The 7,065-nt window shown below is 41.7% G+C and overlaps 1 pseudogene; it reads right to left on the bottom strand.

Moving 5' to 3' along the window:
* Nucleotides 1-2,347: 2,347 nt before the first annotated feature.
* On the bottom strand, nt 2,348-6,201 carry LOC122113309 (annotated as a pseudogene).
* Nucleotides 6,202-7,065: the final 864 nt, after the last annotated feature.

The following is a 7,065-nucleotide window of genomic DNA, read 5'->3' as shown; positions in this document are numbered from 1 at the left end:
GGGGGGGGCAGAAGGAGGGAGGGAGGAAGGAAAGAAAGAAGAAAGGAGGGAAGGAGGAAAAAATGGAGGCCCGACTCAAGTTATTAAGAGCTTATCCAGCTAATCTGAGGCCCTAAGTCCAAACCTCAGTAAATGTATAGAGAAAGAAAGAAAGATATGTCATTATTGATTTCCCTGAGATTAAATCTTCATTTATAGGAATTGTTTGTTTTTTTACTATCTAGTCTGTCGTTTCTGGGTGTAAGACTCTGTTCATAACCAAAGAATGTACTTCTATCATATGGCATTTTATTTTATTTTATTTTATTTTATTTTATTTTATTTTATTTTATTTGGGTCCGGTTGTGGGGCCTGAACTCTGGGCCTGGGCACTGTCCCTCAGCTCTTCAGCTCAAGGCTAGCACTCTACCACTTGAGCCACAGCGCCACTTCCGGCTTTTTTCTTTTTGCTTATGTGGTGCTGAGGAATCAAACCCAGGGCCTCAGGCATGCAAGGCAAGTGCTCTACCACTGAGCCACCTTCCCAGCCCTCATATGGCATTTTATTTTCTCTAATGTTCTTCTATTTGTGCTGCTAGCACTAAATGCAGTGGTCTGAACTGTCTTGTTCTATTTGCATCAATATAAAAGAACATATGCACAGTAGACAAGATAAAATATACTAAATTGTGGTCTTCGAAATTGCAAACATCATTAATATCCCTGAGATAGAGTTTTCTGGCAGAAGGATGAAATTCTTATTAAATGAATGCTTCTCAATACTGTGGGCAAAAAACGGTTGGTATGAACATTGACAGATAAGTTCAGCCAGGAAAGATGAGAGATGATGACCTTGGAAGACTTCTAGATTTGTCCAGTGAATTACAGCAAGAAAAAGACATGGAACCCAGCTATAAGACCAAGAACGATTTACTGTGATTGTATGAATTCAATCATAAAATTCATATCTTGTGGTTATAGTCTTTTCACCCAAAAAGGCCAGGCAATTCTCAGAGAAACATTTTCACTTGAAATTTTATTCATTAAAATATATGAGCAAAATCCAAATGGCAAAATCTTTGATAAGCATTGCAGAGAAGTAGACTGTTGTCATGTGCTGGTGGCTCATGCCTATAATCCTAGCTACTCAGGAGGCTGAGATCTAAGGATCCCAGCTCAGAAACAGTGGCCAGGCCCTGAGTTCAAGCCCTACAACAACCACCACCATGGGCTGGGAAGGTGGCTCAGTGGTAGAGCACTTGCCTTGCATGCTCGAGACCCTGGGTTCAATTCCACATAAGAAAAAAGCCGGAAGTGGCACTGTGGCTCAAGTGGTAGAGTGCTAGCCTTGAGCTGAAGAGCTGAGGGACAGTGCCCAGGCCCAGAGTTCAGGCCCCACGACTGGACCCAAAAAAAAACAACCACCACCACCACCAACAACAAAAACTGGACTGAACTGTTCATTAGTCACAATAATTTACAGAAACCATTGAATTAAAATTTCACTTTTCCAGACTTTCAAGCTTTTATATTTGAACATACTTTCCATAATGAAGACTGTGAATCATAGAGTTGTAACTGGACAATTGACAATTTAATACATGTAAGCATGATAAAAATTTAGCAAAAATATTCATATCTTGAAAAACAAATAGTTTTTTATCTGTATTTACAAAACCCCAAACTTTGTTTTGTGTTGTAAATCAGTACTAGCTAATATATAAAGAAAGAAACAGGAAGCAGCTGTAAAGCTGTTAATTTCATCAATAGTTTATTTTTGTGAAACTTAACCTGATTGCAACAAAGTTCCCCTCTTTTTGCATATATTAGGTACATTAAAGGTATACATATTTTTCTATTCATTTCTTTTTTTATTGTGAGGGGTTACAGAGGGGTTACAATTACATGGGCAAGATAATGAGTACATTTCTTATCAAGCATTGTAGCCTCCTCCTTTGTTTCCCTTTCCATCCCATCCTCCCCTGCTCCCCCACCCAACCCTCTCCCCCACCCCCCTAGGTATATTTAGAATGAAGTAATTCTGCAAGGAAAAATGGTCACAGCATTAGTTAGAGGTCACCTGGACAACTAGTCCTGATGTGAACGTGTAGCTACCCCTGGAATGGGCAGGAAATATTCAGGAAAAGCCACCAGCATAAAAGATTTATGATAAATATACAAGCAGCAGTGGAAAAAATTAAGAAGGGAAATAAGGGTACGATTAGGCACTAGTCTTAAACTTAGCCTAGAGGCAGGGATTGAAGGATTTCCACACTCAATTTATATAACAGTGTCCTCGCGCACTTGCCTGCCGGGCTGCCCACCAGGGGAGGGTTGTCTACTTGGGGAACTGTATTCCTACCTTACTTCACAGTTCATATATTTTATCAGGTTCCACGAAGGGAGACACATCAGCCAACGACTTCCACCACTTGAACAGGAAGTCTGCAATGTCTATGAACCATGGGGTAACCTTCTCCTTGCCCTGGGCTGCCCTGTCCAGCAGTTCCTCCAGCTCCTGCTGGCTCACATAGCGGTAGCTTTTCACTTCTCTGGGATCTGGGTTCACTGTGAGGTTTTTCCTCACAAACAGGACATAGCAAAGTTCGTGTTCTCCCCAGACAGAATCTGATTGAGCCTTTAGATATCTCCGGAACATACACAGGATATCCTTTATGGAAATCTGTATGGAAATAAATTCAGTGTTAACTCAGTAATAGAATAAAAGTTTTAGATAAAACCAGTTCATTTGCTTACTCAAAAATATAAACAAATTGTAACCCCTTAGTACAATAACTTAATTAATTAATTGTAGTGGTCCCACTGAGTGCCACATAGTGATTAAATGTTAACTAAATGTTGGGCATGTAGCAAAGAAGAAATTATAGTTCCTGTCTAGGATTGTTTCTTTTTTCATACATAATGAGCATAATGAGAACACAAAAGGCTAAATGCAGTTCTGTGGAGCTCAGACACATTGATTTTAACCAAGAATTTTTCAGGGTAGTGGTGAAAAAGAGCATGTTCTTTCTCTCTACTTTAGTGACTTGATTCCTAGGCTGAAGTAGAAACTCTCCCAGCAGTCACCTTCCAATCATCTCATTTGGATAAAGAATGTGATCCCATTGCCCGGTCGTGGCTAGGAGAAGACAGCAGATGCAATGAGCACATCTAAAAGCGTTTGAGCCTGTGCTTCTCCTAGTTATGTCTTTTTGGAGACCAGTGCATACCTGCTCCTCAGGAATCCCCAGCTCAGCCTGCAGACCTCTCAGAGCTGCCCTCTTAATCCCTAGGGCATCTTTCTCTTCCAGTTCCTCAGGTTGGTATAATGATGACCAGAACAGGAGTCAGAAAAGTAACGTGGGGAAAAAAAAACAAACAAATAAATACAAAGTGCTGTGTATTGGGAGTTTTCTTTCTTCTAAACTGAGCAGTTTCCTAGTCATTGCCTAGTGGATAAAATAGAAAATGATAAATATAGTTGGTATATCAGGCAAGCATCAATTTATCTTCTTTTGCCAAATATATTGGCCAATATTACTATTAATATTATTCACACTAACATTATTTTTAATTATAGTCTTTTCATTGTTCCTTTTACTGAATTTTTTGTTTTTCTACATTTTTGTTATTTTTTATTACTTTATTAATTAAAAAAGTATTTCTGAGCCAGGCACTAGTGGCTCACACCTGTAATCCTAGCTACTCAGGAGGCTCAGATCTGAGGATCACGGTTCAAAGCCAGCCAAGGCAGGAAAAGCCATGAAACTCATCTCCAATAAACCACCAGAAAACCAGAAGTGGTGCTATGGTTCAAGTGGCAGAGTGCTAGCCTTGAGCTGAAGAACTGAGGGACAGCACTCAGGCCCAGAGTTCAAGCCCCATTACTGACAAAAAAAAAAAGTATTTCTGTGCTCATTCTGGGGCTTGAACTCAGGGCCTGGGCATTGTCACTGATCATTTTTGCTCAAAGCTAGCACTCCTATTACTTGAATCACAGCTCCATTTCTGACTTTTTTTGGTAGTTAACTACAGAGAAGAGTTTCACAGACTTTCTTGCCCGGACTGGCTTTGAACCTCAATCCTTAGATCTCATGCTCCTGAGTAGCTAGGATTACAGGCATGAGTCATCAGTACTGGCTTCTACTTCTTTTTTCTAAAAAAAATTCTTTTTTTTTTTTTTTTTCCAGTTGTGGGGCTTGAACTCTGGGCTTGGGCACTATCCCTCAGCTCTTCAGCTCAAGGCGAGCACTCTTCTGCTTGAGCCACAGCGTCACTTCCAGTTTTCTAGTGGTTTATTGGAGATAAGAGTCTCACGGACTGGGCTGGGAAGGTGGTTCAGTGGTAGAGTGCTTGCCTTGCATGCATGAGGCCCTGGGTTCGATTCCTCTGCACCACATAAGCAGAAAAAGCTGGAAGTGGCGCTGTGGCTCAAGTGGTAGAGCACTAGCCTTGAGTTGAAGAGCTGAGGGACAGTGCCCAGGCCCAAAGTTCAGGCCCCACAACTGACAAAAAAAAAAAAGAGAAACGTACTTCTGGGCTGGGAAGGTGGCTCAGTGGTAGAGTGCTTGCCTTGCATGCCTGACGCCCTGGGTTCAATTCCTCAACACCACATAAGCAAAAAGAAAAAAGCCAGAAGTGGTGCTGTGGCTCAAGTGGTAGAGCGCTAGCCTTGAGCTGAAGAGCTAAGGGACAGCACCCAGGCCCAGAGTTCAGACGCATGACCGGACCCAAAAAAAAAAAAACAAAGAGTCTCACGGACTTTCCTGCCTGGGCTGGCTTTGAACTGTCATCCTCAGATCTCAGCCTCCTGAGTAGCTAGGCTTATAGGCGTGAGCCACTGGCACGCAACTTTAAAAGAAAATTTCTTAAGGCAGTATCTCATTCTAGAGCTCTTGCTATTGTAAAACTTTTCAAAATCTTCCATGCCTAGCTATTTGTTGTGTTTTTAAGACAAATGGGTCTACAAAATTCACTGACGCAATTTCAGGTATAAAATACTGGTGACTGAATGTCTTCTCACTTTCAGCTGGATTGGGAACATTTAGCCTAAAGAGAGCTCTGATGGGTTTGATAACTCATTGCATCCCAAAGCTCAGAACAGAAGTCAATGTTCCATTAGATTTCAAGTGAGTAAACTCACCAGGAAATGTGTACTTAGCATCTGATCGTTGCTGGATCAACAGCTGGTCCTCCATGTTGAAGAGGATAACACTGAAGCTTTGGTGCCTAAGCCCTGCAAATGGGTGCACATGAGTTCATTTGGAATTGAGGTCAGTTTGGAGTCTTTATATATCAGTACATTCAGATCAGTATTGTGACATCACCAGCATCTAGTGACCCTTATATGCCAGGTGTTGATCACTTAGAGATCCACTATTCAGTTATACTCAGCAACACTTGAAAGTTGGCAATGCAATTTCCCTTCATTAGTAATCAGAAAAACAAGCCAGTTCTGGTGGCTCATGCCATGTAATCTTAGCTACCCAGGAGGCTGAGATCTAAGGATCATGGTTTGAAACCAGCCTGGGCAGGAAAGTTAATGACACTCATCTCCAATTAGCCAGCAAAAAGCCAGAAATGAAGGTAAAGAGGGAGTTCAAGTGGTAGAGTGTTAGCCTTGAGAACTAAAGCTCAGGGACAGTGCCCAGGCCCCTGAGTTCAAGTGCCAGGATGGGTAGAAAAACAAAAGGAAAAATTGAAGGAAGGAACAAAGGAAGGAAGGAAAGATGGGATAAAGGAAGGAAAGGAGGAAGGAGAGAGGGAAGAAGGAAGAAAACAAGAGAGAAAGAAGTCAGTAGTTCTAATCTAGGAGTCTTATCAGTATACCACCAAGGCTGATGAGTGACCCAGTGACACAGAATGACTCCTTCCCTGGAACTCGCTGGGACACTGATGGCAACACTAAAGTGACTCTCATGTCCTAGGTTTCCTGCACAGCATTGCAAGGTAGCTGCAGCAAGCTAGGGACTAGATTGTTCTCAAGTGTATTTTCTTCCTCCTTCCCAAATCTTGCCTGATTTGGAGAATAGCTGATAGCACAGCATGTGAGCACAGGCCAGACCCTCCTTCCAGCTCACCTTTTTCGATGTTTTCATTCAAGTGACAGTTCTTCTTGGTTTCACATCCTAAGACTCGATCCTGCTCATCAACAACGATGCACATCTTCTCTAGCCGTTTTGTCTACAGTTCATCAAGGTGAGTTGTGCCTGCTTCAGCCATACCTGCAAACTCAGATTAGCTGGAGATGGATCCTGTCTGCTTTTTTTTCCAGTACAAAGCAGAAGAGAAAATGTAGCCAAATTTCTTCCCACATGGACAATGGAAATTGTGCACAATGTAGAAAGACATGAATGTTTGTTTGGAGATGGTTGGAGGTATCTTTATTATTTCCTTCTTGTGAAAGTTAGTTGGTTCTTTTGGAACCTTAAAGCTTGTTTCTGACTTTTGTCATCCCGTAAGCTTTGGAAACCTTGGCAGGAATTATTTCTTGTAATGAAGCTAAAGAGAAAACTTTTTTTTGGTTGGTTGGGGGCTTGAACTCTGGGCCTGGGTGCTGTCCCTGAGCTCTTCAGCTCAAGGAAAGCACTCTACCTCTTGAGCCACAGGCCACCTCTGGTTTTTCTAGTGGTTAATTGTAGATAACCATGATCCTCAGATCTCAGCCTCTTGAGTAGCTAGGATTACAGGTGTGAGCCAACAGTGCCCGGCAAGAGAAAACTTTTATAAATTCATCAATGCATATGACTGCCATGTTGTCATTGTTTGGTTATAGTTTGTTAATTATCTTTAGGTAGTTGTACAAAGGAGTTGCCATTTAACAAAGCAGTTTATGAATACAATCAATATATATTGTCTTTTTTTTTTTTGCCAGTCCTGGAGATTAAACTCTGGGCCGAGGCACTGTCCCTGAGCTTCTTTTGCTCAAGGCTAGGATTCTACCACTTGAGCTACAGCACCACTCCCAGCCTTTTCTGTTTGTGGTACTGAGGAATTGAACCCAGCGTTTCATGCATGCGAGGCAAGTACTCTACCACTAAGCCACATTCTCAGCCCTATACATTGTCTTTTAATTTGTTTTCTTTC

The sequence above is a fragment of the Dipodomys spectabilis genome, unplaced genomic scaffold (genome assembly GCF_019054845.1).
Source record: "Dipodomys spectabilis isolate Male_0828 unplaced genomic scaffold, ASM1905484v1 ptg000096l, whole genome shotgun sequence".
In the NCBI taxonomy this organism is placed as follows: domain Eukaryota; kingdom Metazoa; phylum Chordata; class Mammalia; order Rodentia; family Heteromyidae; genus Dipodomys; species Dipodomys spectabilis.
Note: the sequence above shows the minus strand (reverse complement) of the source record. Positions and strands in the feature narration are given on the sequence as shown.